The sequence below is a fragment of the Oncorhynchus gorbuscha genome, unplaced genomic scaffold (assembly GCF_021184085.1).
Source record: "Oncorhynchus gorbuscha isolate QuinsamMale2020 ecotype Even-year unplaced genomic scaffold, OgorEven_v1.0 Un_scaffold_7281, whole genome shotgun sequence".
Classification (NCBI taxonomy): domain Eukaryota; kingdom Metazoa; phylum Chordata; class Actinopteri; order Salmoniformes; family Salmonidae; genus Oncorhynchus; species Oncorhynchus gorbuscha.
In genome coordinates, this window is record NW_025745534.1 from 1 (window position 1) to 18,087 (window position 18,087).

The window sequence follows — 18,087 nt, forward strand, 5'->3', positions numbered from 1 at the left end:
GAATGGAATGCAATACAGTATAATAGCTAAAGAAAGGAATGGAATGGAATACAGTATAATAGCTGAAGAAAGGAATGGAATACAATACAGTATAATAGCTGAAGAAAGGAATGGAATACAATACAGAGTAATAGCTAAAAGAAGAATGAAATACAGTATAATAGCTGAAGAAAGTGAATGGAATACAACATGCTATATAATAGCTGAAGAAAGGAATGGAATGGAATACAGTATAATAGCTGAAGAAAGTGAATGGGAATGCAATACAGTATAATAGCTAAAGAAAGAATGGAATGAATAACAGTATAATAGCCAAATGAAGAAAGAAGGAATACACAGTGATGAAGAATAGAAGAAAGGAATGGAATACAATACAGTAATAGCTAAAGAAAGTGAATGGAATTGTAATACAGAATAATAGCTGAAGAAAGGAATGGAAAATGGAATACGCCAGCATAATAATAGCTGAAGAAAGGAATGGAATGCAATACAGAATAATAGCTGAAGAAAGGAATGGAAAGGAATACAGTATAATAGCTGAAGAAAGGAATGGAATGCAATACAGAATAATAGCTGAAGAAAGGAATGGAATGAATACAGTATAACAGCTTAAAGAAAGGCTTTGTGTGCAGGTGAGAAGTTGTTTGTTTAGGTGCTCTGCACATCGTTCCTCAATGCGTATCTTCTCCTTTAATACCACTGGATGATTCTCTGTCTCCTTCCTTTTCAGTTTTACCAGCATTATCTCAGTAATGACTCATATCGACTGAGACTATGTACTTCAAAACCCATGTTGGGAGAAACTTTTTACAGAATTGGAGTTGCAGGAATAAAGACGGAAACTCACACACAAAATAAGCCAGTAAAAACACATTTAATTGTTTATAGCAAAAACAGCACCTCAGGCAACGGTGGGAAGCTTCTTTGGGGTCCAACAGAACATAATAGGGGAAGACATGCACTACTATCTAGCATAGCAGACATTTTATGGTGGTTGATCAGGACACTCAATTGCACTGTCAATATTCACACCCTCTGAGCACCGGTTGTCATGGACAGACCACATTATCATCCATTTCATGCCACTAACTCAGAGAATGACCCTCTTTACAGTTATCAGGGTTGCAGAGGTTTGGACAGAATGTTCTACAAGTTGCAACTTCATTTTTGCTAATTTCCTGCAAGGATTTTAGTTTTAGTACAGAATTAGAAAGGCATAAGACATACAGTAGAACAAGAAAAATATTCTGTGGTCCCCTTAAAATCTTTGGTTGGATTAAAACTGTTTATTGCTAACAGCCACATTTTATATTTGTGCTCATGTAACATTGTTTGCCTTTGACTTTAATTGTTACACTGTAGTGGAATGGTGATCAAGAGAGTAGACAAGAGGAGCATTATCCACGCTCCAATCATCAACCACTTCGGAGGACTCGGAGACAACTTTTCCGTCCCTGGTCTCGATCATCTTGATGGCCACTCTTCTTGTTCTGGGTGGTGACGTTGGAGGTGCTGCACGCCACCGTAGCCGCCACCGGAGCTGTAGTTGCTGCCACTGTATCCACCGCCGTATCCACTGCCGTAACCACCACCGAAACCACCGCCGAAACCACTGGAGTAGCCACTGCTGTAGTGCTGTTAGCACTCTCCATAGGGAAGGAGTTGTAGCTTGCTGTAAGGTGACACAGAGAGACAGCTGGTGACTACAGGTTGGCTTAACATGAATATCATGGATGTTTTTAAATGCACCACAAAACAGAAGGTGAAAAACACTGGGTTTTATTTTGATAAATGTGTCTGCTAAATGGTGTGAGAGGGCATGTACTACAGCTCTGTTTGGAGATGTTGATGGACTGAATACCCAGTTGCTATCCTGGTTGTGAAAAGAAGACAAATTGAAATGTTGTTTCTGGTAATATACAGTATTTTCATTTGCTATATAATACTGTGCTTTCAAACTGATTGTGTACTATTTTCATGGTTATATCACTCAAATCCTCCTTCTCCCTCCAGCAGCTTCCTGTAGGTGGCGATCTCAATGTCAGGGCCAGTTTGACATTTCATCAGCTCCTGGTATTCTCTGATCTGCCGGGCCATGTCCTGCTTGGCTCTCTGAGCACATCCTCCAGGTCCTGATGCGGAGCTTGGCGTCCTTCACCGTAGTCTATCGCGCTCCTCAGCCTGCGTGATCTGGTTCTCAGGTTGGCTTGCGCTAACACAAGACGAAGACACGGCATGTCATCATTTCTGCTTATAATCAAATGCCTTTGGAAAATAGTATATTCTGTCAACATCCATGAGTCTACATGCCACAAATCTAACACTTAAGATAAGATTGTACTTTATTAGCACTGAGAGTCTTGTTGTGTACCTGTCCCTTGACCGAGTCGATCTCAGACTGCAGTCTCTGGATCTGTGCAGTTCCAGATCAGCCGATCTCTGTCTTGGTGGATCGGGGCAGGTCATCTCTCCATATCTAGTGGCAGATGTCTGCATCTCCTCATACTAAACATCCAACAGGAAGAAAGAAGAGGGTTCGTTAGTGATTTCATGGTCGGTGTGGAAAACACGTGACTTTACATCAACCTTTTCAGTGTACTGGAAAGGGCTATTAGCAGCCCTGAACATAGATGCCAAAGGGAGAAACCATGTTTATCTACTATAGAGCCCAATTACTATACCTTGCTCTTGTACCATGTCTCGGCCCTCAGCCCCGGTTCTTGTTGGCGATGTCCTCATACTGGGCACGTCGCCCAGCCACAATGAGTCCATGTCCAGGTTCGGCTGTGTCCATCTCAACCACCACTGGGGTGTCTGATCTGGCCCTGCAGCTCACGCAGCTCCTGGAAGAGAAGGAGAGAGAGAGAGAGAGAGAGAGAGAGAGAGAGAGAGAGAGAGAGAGAGAGAGAGAGAGAGAGAGAGAGAGACAGAGACCATCAAACACTGGCCTATTACAGACAAGACTTTTTCAGACTTCAGTCTACCCCCAGAGATGAAAAACCAACCAGATTGATTCTAGCAGTTTGACTTCAAAGTCAAGATGCTCAACAGATGCCAGTAAAACTGCAGATCCAGCATGAGAGACCCATTCCAGTATACAACATACAGCACCATATGCCATAGCTCAATAACTAAATAAATAAAAAGAAAAAAAACAAACCAATGATTGTTAGAGCTGCCAACAACACATCTGAATTTATAATGAATGAGTGTCTAATTAAGGACTGAAGAGTCAAAATATCATAGTAATTAAGAACTGAAGAGTCAATAATATCATCTAGATAAGATCCGAAGAGTCAATAATAATTGACTAGCAGATTAGGTAGATATATGGAGTCAGATACATTATATAAGGTTATGGCTTGAGGTATTTGTTTTGAACTCAACTGTTATGGAGTAATGTAAACAGGAAGTAGCTAAGTGATGAGCTCAGTGCCATACCTCCTCATAGATCTGCCTCAGGAAGGATTTCATCTGTTAGGCTCTCCAACTTAGCCTCCAACTCAACCTTGTTCATGTAGGCCTCGTCCACATCCTGAGAGGAACATCCACAATCCATACGTTAACAAGTTGACAAGATGACAACAAAACAAAGCCAGAAAACTGACGGGATAAAAACTTAAGTAGCTAAACCTTTCTTGATCAGCACAAAGTCGTTTACACTTGCGCTTTTGTTGGATCTCATCTTCATACCTGGGGAGAAGATTGTGAGCAATGTTAGCTTTTAGTTCAGATATGAATATATTTGACATTTGATTTAATATATTTCAATGTCATAATTGTAACTATTTATTATTAGGTATAGTAATAGAATTCCAATATACTGTTTTCACACTAGGCATGAATGCTGCGTTCACAATAACTATGCCTCTGGAATTTGTTTTCTACTCTGCACACTTCAATCTGGGCGGAGATTGTGAGGTGTTTCTTTATTTTGTGCAATTTCCCCTGAGGACACAGACTGTAATGTGCTCATATCATTTGGTCAGGACTGACAGATTGGTGCACTGGTGTGTGTTCCGTTGCCATGATGCAACAATCTGTGTAGCGAAGCTGAAAGACATCCAGTCATCTAAATGACTTTCACCTCCAGTCAAGTAAAATCTAATGTTTCCTCCAGGACATGCCAGTTCAGTGTAGTAATCACTACGATGTGAAGAGGATGGACTATAGTTGGGTGTTGTCCATCTATAGTACTGAGATTACACAATACTGGTGTGTCCTGTGTTACTGATTAAAATCAAAAACTCCCTCTACTAGCAGGCTTTCCCTGATCCTTACTGCACCCCTCAATGGTACTATATCCTGGCCAGGCAGAGGCCCAAGCAAAGTCTTTTCTGAAAATGTGGCTGACGACATCTGTTAATTGAAGACAGAGACATGAATAGCGAACTCACTTGTTCTTGAAGTCCTCCACCAGGCCCTGCATGTTGTGCAGGTCAGCCTCAAGCTTCATCTTGTCGTTGCCCAGACCGTCCAGCTGTCTGCGTGCAGGTTGGAGATGTAAGCCTCGAACATGGCGTCGATGTTGGAGCGGGTGGTGGTCTGTCCCTGGAGGAGGTTCCACTTGGTCTCCAGCATCTTGTTCTGCTGTTCCAGGAAGCGTACCTGTGTGTTGTGTAGAGGGGGTAGATGTTGATTAATTTGATAAGCACATTGATCACCAGTTTATCAAAATATCACAATTTATTGTTCCACTTCTGGACTTTTCTCTGTTCTCCCATTAAAGGGCACCATAAAAGGAACATCGATGGTGGGTTAACATGACTCATCCATGACTATCCTCATGTCATCCTCATGTGAACTTTCTAATCCTCCGATGGAGAAATTAGGGTGTTTATTGTTTAAATTAGTGTTTGGAGCTTGTGGGGACGGATGTTTTGAGGATAGACCTAGCAAACCATTTTTCCAAGGAAAGTATGATGTGCATCCTGACAGGAGGCAGAGGGGAGATGGAAAGAGCTGGGGATAGAGTTATGTAGACGTCCTTCATGTTTTTCCTGTTTTAAAGGCGCGGTCGGGGTGTGGCGACCACCCGCCTGAGAGAGAATTGAGAGGAACGTGACAAAGCCAATCCAACCAACTAGAAGGTAAATATTTAACTGCAGTATACAGGTAGGTGTAATGGGGGAGGAGAGGATGTTGGCTCATCAATAATAGGGGGATCAAATAAATAAATAGATGGCTGTCAGTGGACATTGCAACTGACTGAGCCCCTGGAATGATCATAAAATGGCTGCCTCAACTGCAATTAGAGTCAATACTTAGAAATAAGTAGGAAAGGGAATGTTATCACAAGATTAAAAAGGAGGGGCCATCTGCAAACTATTATCTATTCCCTTTAAAAACATGCAGTGGTAAAACCCCTTTCTGATTCGTTTTTGTTCCTTGGTATGTAACCAATCCACTGGTGTTAGCCAGCTGCCCTTTTAAATATGAACCCAGTGGTGCAGGCTAAAGCATAAGGGACAGATAAGTCAGTAGAGAAGCTAAAGAAACGGCCCCCCAGGCATCAATTAAACTAAAGCAATATGAAACATTGCTATCACTTTTAAATGTTATGTATTGATGTTTGACCGTGTTCGATGTTGCCCTCCATGTTTTCGTATAGACTACCCTTTCATTGAATTTCATTCCATTGTTCCAAGACTTTTAAGAATATAAAAAGTATGTAAACGTAACAATGATGGTGATGATAAATGGTCCTGTCTGTGTTCCAGGAGTGTGACCTTTTTGGAGTGTCCAGCAGGGCAGGGGCGGGCCACACCCCTCTCCGCAGGGGCAGGGCCACACCCTTCCACAGGGGCAGGGCACACCCCTCCACAGGGGCAGTCCACACCCCTCCGCAGGGGTAGAGCAGGCAGCCATTCCCAAGGTAAACCAGATCACTATTTACTCTAACCAGAGACAGACACACCCTTCTGTGAGAAACTCTCTACCCCACCCCACCCTGCTGCACTTCTGTTTTCATCATATAAAAGGACAATTACTGCAAAACCATTAGATGTGAATTTCTTGAGACCCCATAGAAAACTAGCACAAGCAGTTTGCTTGACTGCGTTCAGTCTCAGACAAGTCAAGGTTTTCTTCCCTTTTCCAAGCTGATGACTTTGCTTGTGCGTGTATTCAACCTAACACACTGTAATAGATCTCCACGGCGTGTACCAGCATTTCACAACGTGGACTTTTCTATAGATATTCTCCACTGTTCCACGTTCATTACACAACAGACACCTCAGCATTGTAATAGCTAATAGAGATAGATTCATAAAAATCCCACAGATTGTCTGTACTCTGTACTTCCCTTTTTCATTCAAAGTCTAAAGTTTTATCGCAGTTTAAGCTCATGGCAAAAAGTACATTGTCAGAGATATTGATAGACACAGATAGAAATACAGACAGACGGATAGACAGGGACAGGGTTACCACTACTGACCTTATCAATGAAGGAGGCGAAGCGGTTGTTGAGACCCTTGATCTGTTCTTTCTCATTGGTGCGGACGATCTGGATGTTGGGTCGATCTCCAGGTTGAGGGGGCTAGCAGACTCTTGTTCACCTGGACAGCGGTGATGGGGGGCATGAACGCCACCACCCATACCCATACCATACCCATCCCCATCCCCAGGCCCATGCCACCTCCATAGGCAGAGGAGCTGGAAATGTAGCTGCCGCCTCCACCACCGGCCCCGAACCCACCTCCCATGCCCTGTTGGCCCCTCCAAAGGAGCTACGGCGCTGGCTCTGGCGAGAGGCCCCTGGCTGGGTCCAGAGTAGGACATGCTGCTGAAGCTGCGAGGGGCTGCCCCAGAGGAAGAGGACTTGACGGTGTAGCTGGTAGTTTTCCTGACCGACATCCTGGCTGGTCTTGAGCGGTTGGTGAGTAAAGGACACTGAGGGGGCGAGACAGAGTGGCAGGCAGGCTTGTCTGGAGTGCTGGGGAAACCCGAGTGGATAGACAGAGAATGAGTTACAGTACTGGTTTTAAGAGCCGTCCCAGTGGGAGGGGCTAAAGTGGCTAACTCTCATTGGGCAGGCCTCTGGGTGAAGGGAGAAGAGGGAGGAGTAGTACAGTGTAACAGAATACTTTTCGTTTCTGACCAAATGATTACCTGGCATATGAACCCTGTTTGTAAAAACATGGTGGGGGTAGAGCATAAGGGGACCTGTTGGAGTGGACCTGTTGGAGTGCTAAAGCCTGAGGGAAATATGATAACAGCTGGTTATACAAACTGTCATGTAGTTGAACAGGATCACCTCTCTACATAGCTTTACATAGTCAAATGTGTTCCAAGACAAGGGATTAGAAGCTTGCCAGTAAACCTCATGGAATATAGGTCAAGTACAAAGCAGAACTGTTGATCACTGTGCTGCTCTTTAATTCAGCACCTGATTGCAGACAGGTCCAGTTAGATACTGTACTGAAGGTGTGAAACAGGATGCCTTGCCTACCATGAACGTAATGAGCCTGGGCTACTCAGGGTTGTAATGAAGCTGCTAGTAGGCTTGTCCTGATATCACAGACACCTTTTTTTATATTATTGACCTCATAGAAGCTTTATACTTTTACTTAAACAATCATGATTTGAACCATCATGCTCTCAATCAGCCAATGTTATCTCTCAGCACAACCAGTTATTCCTAGAAACAGGGACAACTACACCAACCAGCTAGGTGTTGAGCTATTCACCCAATGGGGCTTGTTGTTGTGGTTTGGAGCAAGGCCTGAGGCTGCATGCATTCCTCTATGTCTCAGACATGTTACAGAAACCCATGTTAGAATATCATGGTTATAAGGTGATTGATGGTTTACTGGGTTGTGATCTACTGGAATCCTCCTTAAAGTTGCAGGCAAATATACCTTTGTCTTACCAGATAACACCAATCAGATATACAGCGGTGCAGTTGCGCTTGTAATATTGATTACCCACGATGGCGACCTGTCATTCACCTGTTTTGAGCACCACCTGTTTAGCAATAAAAAATAATATATACATTTTGGGGGAGGTTTGCCCCTGTTTGCATGTTATTTTGGCATTAATATGTAAGCATATCAGTTTGCAAACAATGTACAAAAAGGATATCATTGAGCCGTACAGTATACAAACATGGTCTGTTTTTTTTTGCTTTCTTGAGTAAAGGCAGCTCCAAAATGCAGGTGTTTCAGCCTAGCTCAGTGCTTTCTGTGGGGGTGGGTCAGCCAGCCGAAAATACAGCGTAGGGGTTGGTAATGTTCTCTAGTTGCACCGTGATTGGCTCAGTGTTCTGTCACTCATGAGGACACTAGTCACCTCCAAGTGCTGTCGATAGAGTTAAATAAGAAGTGCCCGTTCAAGAAGGCTCAAGGTCATTGGCCACAGATAAAATGATGTCAAATCACGTTATATGATTGGACGATCTTGTCAACATCATACTTTCAAAATCTTAGCTAGCAATCATCATCATGAATCAAGTCGACAATTTACTGGGAAATCCTTTTTAATCCTTGATCATATGAAGATAAATTATAGATAAAACGTATCGGTAGTCATCGACCATTGGACATAAACATTACACTATAAATTGCAAATTGCCAATTCAACAGTGAGTGATTTGGAAGAAATCAGTGTCTAATTGCAAGCATTGCAAAGCAATCACTATCCTGCAATTCAGTGGAGTGAATGGGTTTAAGTGTCTCTTTTCCAAGCTTAATAGGGTAAACATTCAACATTCGCCGTACTGTCAATTCAGCAAGACTTCTGCTGTGTTCAAAACAACTGGAAAATCGGAACTGGGAAATCTCAGACTTCAGTGAGTTCAAGACAACTGTGAACTCTGAAAGAAACAAGCTCTGACTGGGAAAAAACATTTTGAACAGTATTCCAACTTGGAATTCCAAGTCGGGAAACCGGGCTTCTTGCTAGAGCTCTGACCTGTAGATCACTAGCGTCATGATTCAACATTGTTTTTTTCAGAGTTCTCAGTTGTCTTGAAAGCACCATAAATGCAGAGAATGACAGGCTGATGACAAAGTTGATGACAAAATTTGCCCACAAAGGACCGCCGAGCCACCTTCCTGTTCAAGTGAGCACAGCTCAACAAGGGTGTGACTAGGGTGGGTAGTCTAGTGGGTAGTCTAGTTTTTCCTTTTCTATGTTGGCCTGGTATGGATCCCAATCAGGGGCAGCTGTCTATCGTTGTCTCTGATTGGGGATCAGATTTAGGCAGCCTTTTTCCACTTGTTGTGTGTGGGATCGTGTTTTTGTGTAGTGCCTGTGAACACTGCATTTACTACACGGTTCATATGCGCTGTATTGTTTTTGGTGAGTTTCATTTATTAAAACATGTGGAACTCTACGCACACTGCGCCTTGGTCCACAGACGATCGTGACAGAATATCCCACCACAACTGGACCAAGCAGCGTGCCCGGGAGGAAATGGCATCCTGGTCTTTGGAAGTGGTCGAGTAGAGAATGTCCTGGACTTAGGAGGAAGTCTTGGCAAGATACGAAAGCCTGCCATGGAAGCAGGCGGAGGCAGCGAAGGAATAACAACGACGACACCGGGATTCGCGGCCACGATGGAAGCCGAGAGGCAGCCTCAAAAAATAATTTGAGGGGGGCACACGGGGTGGTTGGGGGAGCCAAGGTGGGGAACCAGAACCAACTCCTGTACTTACCGTGTGGAGTTGGTCACCGTTTAGGTGCCATGTTTTCCAATTCTACGCACCGTGTCTTCAGTGTGCCTCCACAGCCCGGTGCCCTGTTCTGTGCCAGCTCCTCGCACTTGTCGTGCTAAAGTGGGTATCTGTCCAGGACGGGTTGTGCCGGCTCAGCGCTCCTGGTCTCCTGTACGCCTCCAGGGTCCCCAGTGCGCGCACATCCTGCGCCGGCTTTACGCACGGTGTCCTCAGTGCGCCTTACGCACCAGTGCGTCCTGTGCCAGCTCCCGCACTTGCCGTGTGGAGGTGGTCATTTGTCCAACAATGTCTTATATGCTGCTGCATAAATTATGTAATATGCCAGAGAAATATGTATCCTGTAGCTAAGAATGTAATACTAACGGTATGTTGTGTAGTAAGCTGTCAGTAGCCCATGTGCCTCACCTTAATTTGGTCCCTTTTCCCTCATAATTTAATCTACTGTTCTGACTTGGTGGTGCACATGTAGCCTCTAGCCTGTTTTTAAAGAAATGTCATCATCGAATATTGTCAAAGCTTTCATTGTCTGCTTATATGCCCCCTTTATTTACCCTACAGTTTTGACTTGGGGTATAGGGAGAATACTGTAAGAAAGGCCCATGTTCTGAAGTTCTGTCGCTGTACATTTCAAAAGTGCTGAACAAATAGTTATATTGACTACGTCTGTCCTAACTCGCTCATTAAGTCTTATTGGAAAGTACGGATTGCCTCTTAGCCGCTCGTCCTCCCCTTATGTCATAGTTTGTAGATCTCAATTGTCAGTAAAAAACACATTTGTTTAAGAAAGTCAGCCATATCAGCAATGTTTGTTTTTAAAGCCAATAAATAAGGCTGAATGAAGGCTCCACTGACAGTCCGGTGTAGCAGTGGTAAGGTTTAGGGACTGCTGTTGGAAAATATTTATGTAGGCCCTAAGAGTTTGTGGGCACTGTTTGTCACTGTTATAGTCCAATTAATGTATTGTTTGGTGTTGCGTTGTGTAGTGGCTTTGCTGGCATGCATAAATATTTTGGGGGGAGTTTTCCCCACCAAGATTTACATGCTAAAATCGCCACTGATTACCCCAATTGTACTTCCTGATGTAGCAATATGTGCTGCCTTTCCACAACAAATACCTTACTATGGCTATCTAACAATTACCTGAGTATGGTTATCTTTTCAGCATGAAAATACCAGCATTTTTTATCAGGGTATATGCCATTTCAAGAGGCGATCATTTGGCTACTGTTTTTACATATGTTTCTGTTGGGTGTGATCATTTGGATAATGCTTTTATTACTTACCAAGTACACAATGCCTTGGCACTGTTGCCCCTCCTCACCTTTCCTCTTCATTCTCAGAGTGAGTCACGGCTCCTGAGCCAAACACTCCATGCGCTCTCCATCCCCTCTTGTCCCACCAACGGATCTCTTGTCTGTGTTATTGCCATGGCAACCTTGAGAAATACATTATTTAACTCTCTCACTCACTTGAAATAGATCTAAGTGTGTGACTGGAATGCTGTGATCTGTGTGACTGTAATACTGTGAGTTGTGTGACTGTAATGCTGTGATCTGTGTGACTGCAATGCTGTGATTTGTGTGACTGTAATGCTGTGAGTTGTGTGACTGTAATGCTGTGAGTTGTGTGACTGTAATGCTGTGTGACTGTAATGCTGTGAGCTGAATGACTGTAATGCTGTGAGTTGTGTGACTGTAATGCTGTGTGACTGTAATGCTGTGAGCTGTGTGACTGTAATGCTGTGAGTTGTGTGACTGTAATGCTGTGAGTTGTGTGACTGTAATGCTGTGTGACTGTAATGCTGTGAGCTGAATGACTGTAATGCTGTGAGTTGTGTGACTGTAATGCTGTGTGACTGTAATGCTGTGTGACTGTAATGCTGTGAGCTGTGTGACTGTAATGCTGTGAGTTGTGTGACTGTAATGCTGTGATCTGTGTGACTGTAATGCTGTGATCTGTGCGACTGTAATGCTGTGATCTGTGTGACTGTAATGCTGTGAGTTGTGTGACTGTAATGCTGTGAGTTGTGTGACTGTAATGCTGTGAGCTGTGTGACTGTAATGCTGTGAGCTGAATGACTGAAATGCTGTGAGCTGTGTGACTGTAATGCTGTGAGCTGAATGACTGTAATGCTGTGAGCTGTGTGACTGTAATGCCGTGAGCTGTGTGACTGTAATGCTGTGAGCTGTGTGACTGTAATGCCGTGAGCTGTGTGACTGTAATGCTGTGAGCTGTGTGACTGTAATGCTGTAATCTGTGTGACTGTAATGCTCTGCTGAGTGACAATATCGATACACTGTTGTCAATGCATGAGACATAGAAGTGTGAGATATTTATACAAACTCCACCTTATAACACTTTGTTGGGAACTAACTACTAGTGACCCTATTGCTATCAAAACAGTTGACCTATTGGTTCCTAATTTGGACTCAAAGGTGTCAGTCAAGTATTTATGGTAACAACACCTATCTACTTATTTACAGTCTGTCCCTCCCCATCCAGTGCACGTCAAGAAGATTACTTCATTAACTGTGTTTACATGTTGTCTTATGCTGGTATCTATTAGCTAACACCTCCTGCGTTACTGAAGAGTCGACTCATTTTAATTTATGTGGCGTGGTCGTTTTACACACATACCAGTTTACACAGAAATTATTGTAATGATGGGCCTTTAAACTCTGTGTGGCAGTTAGAAATATATTTCTCAACCTTTGACCCCCTCCCTCAGAAAGACCTAGAAAGGGTGTGTCTGGGTCTGGTTGTGGCTGAGTGTGTTTCAGAATTTATGCAACTCCCTCATGTCACAAGTGTTTTTAGTCCAATGAAGTGGTTTAGAATCAGGGGGTGGAGATTGAATCACCACTTCCATCCTCGTTAGCAAAATAACTCACATATTATTGTTTACTCCTTTTCGTGGAACATTTTTGACATATTTAGAAGGACTGATTCACTCATGGTGCTTTCATAAGCATTATTCTTTAGTGAGGATATCAAATGCACTGTGGTAAAATATCTGTTTTCATGCAAAGCCCACATTTTCATTTTCCAGGGTTGGGTACGTTACTTTTTAAATCTAATCAGTTACAGTTAGTTACTAGTTAACTGTCCAGAATTGTAATCAGTAACATAACTTTCTGGATTACCCAAACTCTTTCATGTAATCTGATTACTTCCCCTTTACAATTTTTATTTAACTAATTACTTTATGCCATGTTAATGATTTTCATTTAACCTTTATTTAACTAGGCAAGTCAGTTAAGAACAAATTCTTATTTTCAATGACCTAGGATGGCCTAGGAACAGTGGGTTAACTGCCTGTTCAGGGGCAGAACGACAGATTTGTACCTTGTCAGCTCGGGGGTTTGAACTTGCAACCTTTCGGTTACTAGTCCAATGCTCTAACCAATGCTCTAACCACTAGGCTACCCTGCCACCCCACGAAGCTGGCCATACATGAATGTTGCATTTTACTCTACAGGTTATGTAGACTTCTTCCCATTGCTTTCTACTACAGATATTAACATGATTAGACTATATCTTTAAAATAAAAACCAAAGTATGTCAGATTCACAGTCTTAATACTACTTGATCTTCAAGAATAGAATTTGGAAATATGGAAATATAGATGTTTCTGTCATGGAGGACTGATTGGCTCATTGTTGACATATACATGCTTCTGTCATGGAGGACTGATTGGCTCATTGTTGACATATACATGCTTCTGTCAAAGGAGGACTGATTGGCTCATGGTTGACATATACATGCTTCTGTCATGGAGGACTGATTGGCTCATTGTTGACATATACATGCTTCTGTCATGGAGGACTGATTGGCTCATTGTTGACATATACATGCTTCTGTCATTGAGGACTGATTGGCTCATTGTTGACATATACATGCTTCTGTCAAAGGAGGACTGATTGGCTCATTGTTGACATATACATGCTTCTGTCATGGAGGACTGATTGGCTCATTGTTGACATATACATGCTTCTGTCAAAGGAGGACTGATTGGCTCATTGTTGACATATACATGCTTCTGTCATTGAGGACTGATTGGCTCATTGTTGACATATACATGCTTCTGTCATTGAGGACTGATTGGCTCATTGTTGACATATACATGCTTCTGTGATGGAGGACTGATTGGCTCATGGTTAACATATACATGCTTCTGTCATGGAGGACTGATTGGCTCATGGTTGACATATACATGCTTCTTTCATGGAATGGCATGCTTTGAGCACTACCGGAAGGTGCTATTTGCATATGAAAAATGTATGCCATATGCTGCATTTGCTATAGGCCTTAATGTTTACGGTTTTTGTTAGTGACACTTAGATATTATTCTATATTTATAGTGCACAAGTTTGAGCATGTGTTCATTGGGCCTATGGATTATTTCTTATTTAATCAGCACAAATTAGATTGAGCAATTAAAGCCCCACTCGTGGTCTTCTTAAATTGTTGACAGTATGGAGCACAAGACCAGAAAGAAAGAACTCCCTCAAACTGTTATTCCATAGGCTGGGATCCGCATGCAGCTGTTGCAAGAACACATTTTCACTGGCTGTCCACTGGTCACAAAAAAACAATGATTGATAGGCAGCTTAAACTTCTTCAATTCAACCATTATTGGGTTCAAATACACATGTCCACAGCCATTCAGAGAAAACCACAATCCGTAAGACTCAAATAGCTAAATGAGATAGCAGCAGTGCGATTCACATCAATGTGCTATGTACAGTGGGGTCTGAAATTATTGACACACTTGAAAAGATGAGCAATAATGACTGTATAAAATAAATAATTCAAATACTACTCTATTGCATGCAAAAATGATACATTATATTATTTTATGCTAATACAATTGATCAGACAAAGAGATTTTGTTTAACAAGTAATACCTTTTTTCTCTCACAAAGGTAAGGGTAAAAATTATGAAAAACTTGTGACTCTACAAACTTGCTGAATGTGTTCGCAGTCTGTTTTGGTAGTGGTTCAGATTTGTTTGTGCTCAATAGAAATGAATGGTAGATATTGTGTTGTGTCATGTTAGAGTCAGTTTTATTGTAAATAAGAATATGTTTTTAAACACTTCTACATTAATGTGGATGCTACTATTATTACGGATAATCCTGAATGAATCGTGAATAAATGTTCCAATTGTAAAAATAACCTTTAAGAACCTTCATTTTATAGACAAGTCTGTTAAGAACCAATTCTTATTTACAATGACGGCCTTCCCGGACGATGCTGGAGCAATTGTGCGTCGCTCTATGGGGCTCCCAATCACTGCCAGTTGTGATACAGCCTGGATTCAAACCAGAATTGTCTGTAGTGACACCTCAATCATTGAGATGCAGTGCCTTAGACCGCTGCCCACTCGGGAGCACCAATTGTCATGAGTGAGAGAAAGTTACAGAGGGTCAAAAGATTATACCCCAAGACATTTTAACCTCTCACTATATCCCAAAACAGGAAGGTTATCATGTCTTCGGGTATGATCTTGACTCCTGTAGATATCAAAACTGATCCGTATCGTACAAACTTAAACTTGCACCTGTTTTCAGTGTTGATTTAAATGTCATTGAGAAAACATTGTCACAAACATACTTTCTGAATTTAAAAGTAATCATCTACTTTTTTTAAAAGTATCTGTAATCTGATTACAATATTTTATCTGGTAATGAAACGGATTACAGTTCCAGGTTTAAATCAGTAACATGAAACCCATTACTCCTGAACTCAGTCACTTTCAACCACCACCATAATAGATTTTACGTCACATGGTGTTTATGTAGAACGTTTCAACTATTGGTACTCTTGTCATCGCTGACAAGTTCAACTCTTACCCTACTAGGGCCGGAACCTGCTGCTTTTCTATTCTAATAATTAATTGCACACACCTGGTGTCCCAGGTTTAAATCAGTCCATGATTAGAGGGGAACAATGAAAACATTTGCATTGGAACTGGCTTCAAGGTCAGAGTTGTGTTTGAAGGACATACAGTAAGAGACGTAAGGCCATTGTAAAGCAATTGCTCTCTGCAATTACTAAACTGCTGAAATGCAACCGCCTTTTACATTTCACATACCCTTTTCTTACCCAAGTTAGGTTGAGAGAGAAAAAGGCAACGAAATAAATAACATGTGTGTCGATGGAAAAACCTGGTCTTACTCAGCGCTATGGCCCTGAGCCCATTTTGAACATTGCCCTCAAAGTGGGATTCTGACTCCAGTTTTGGCTGGAACATTCTCTCACTCCCATTCAGGAGCATTTCCTGTTCAGTGAAAACAGAGGCTCTTTATTCGAAGGATGTGTGTGTGTGTGTGTGTGTGTGGCTTCTGCTTGCTAGCTTTTATGCTGTTCTTGGAGGATAGATATTACCTGTGATCTTTCTTTCACTTTAGTAAAACTCACACATGCTGTGCTGTCCTTCAGTGATCCTTCTCCGCTTTGCTTCACTGCGTAGTTCATGCCACACCCACTGTCGTTATGGAAACAGGGTTACCACAGATCACTGATGACTTTTCCAGATACTCTTGACTTAGAAAGTTGATGGGTGTTGCCATGGACACAGAGATAAGTATAGCCACACAATGAGTAATCACTTGTGAGGATATACCGCAAAAAATACATAGTGGATAATTTGTGACTATCGTGCTCTTGACGATTGAACCATGCAAGCCCATTCACAGACGTACAAATGCATGGAGCAAGAAAATAGATTTGCAAGTTCAAACATTGTAGTTCACCAACAAATGTAAATATACAGTGTATCCTCCTGGCACATTTCCTGTGCAGGAATGCTTCTCATTATACTGAACTGTAACAATGCAAAGACAAATAAATTGACGTTGTGACTTTGAATGGAGAGGAAGCACTGGGCTTATGTTTGTTTATAAGCCAACTTCTACAGTTGGTGATTTCCTAGTTGCCAGGTTTATGAAGTCAAATATTTTGAATTGTAGTCCACATCCTCTTCCCTGTCCTTACGATAGGAATCGTTGTTTTAGTTATGTGTCTGGTTTAATCTGGCATCAAAACATAGAGCTCATTAAAAAGGAATCAAACAACTCTTCATTATAATCAGTTTCATCTCTTTATGAAAACATTTCTCAAATGAGAAAAGTTATATTACAATCCCCGGAGCAAACACCGTAGTGGTTCAGACCCACAAATCGCCCCCAGAGCTGTCCAGACATGCAGTAATCAGTGTAGAATTTGATGGTTGACTAATGGTTAAGGAAGAGTGTTCATGTAAAAACCTGCAGCAAAGCCCTCAAGACGTGAAAAAAGTTCAACATTATACAATCACACACAGCTGACTCATCGTGTAAACTTTATAAACTAATTTCCTCTATTGGTAGTATTTTTGCTGCCAACATGGATACAGGGATTCTCAAACAATGAGCAGTATGCTTCTTAGTCACTTTGATGAGGGCTCTTGAGAACATTAAGCGAACAAACAGGTGTGGTTTATCCATAAGGGTTTATCACTGACTTGCATTACTGCTTATTGTGTTAAGGTTCAAAGTACCTTCATTTGTTAGAAGGACAGAGATCAGTGCTATATAAAACATACAGTGTATGAATCTTATGAATTTAAATAATTAAAACTTGGTGAGAATGTATTTTTTATATTTCAATTCAATAGATGGAAATGTGATTCTCCCTAGAGAGCACCAAGTGCAATGCTAATACTCTGTTTAATGTTGTAGTTTTACTTCCAGAAAGCTGAAGAATATTGGGAAACTGCATGGAAAATAAAAGAAACCTGGATGACTTTGGCATCAGCCTTAGAAAGCGTAAAGAGTATTTTTGGTTTGAGTGGGAAACTCCAGTCGAGAAGTTGTACCCTTGGAGGGAAAACTGTCACTTACCTCAACAGCTGGCTTTTCTCTGACTGCTATCTCTCAAACATTATTTCATCATACGTCATAGTGCACTGACAAATCACTTTGGAGGTTTGGGTGCAGGTGCGGCTGGTGAGTGTACATGTGTGTCTGTGTGTAGAAAGGTACAGTAATCTTTCAAACAAGACTCAAAAGTGACCTGTCTTAACAGGTGTGTATGCTTTCCTCACCACTGAGCTGATCCAGTACTCATAGCAGTGATGTTCACAGATGTGTGTTAAAGATACATTCATGAAAATAGCCTGTCTGTGAAGCAATCCTGAAGGTAATCACCATGAGATATCTACTATAAACATGACTCACACATGGCACCTACCAGGATGAGGGTAGTTTCTGAATTCCTGGACACCTTGGAAATGGAGAGACATGGGAGGTGACTAATCTCAGTCTCTCTGTCTCTTCGGTGAAGGTTATGCTAGGTGTGGCTTCCTTCAACCTCAGTTCCTCCTACTGTGCCTTTGGAAAGTATTCTAAAACATTTCAGCAGCATT

The 18,087-nt window shown here is 42.0% G+C and overlaps 1 pseudogene; it reads right to left on the reverse strand.

The window, feature by feature from the left end:
• Positions 1-1,351: 1,351 nt before the first annotated feature.
• LOC124019166 lies at positions 1,352-6,956 on the reverse strand (annotated as a pseudogene).
• Positions 6,957-18,087: the final 11,131 nt, after the last annotated feature.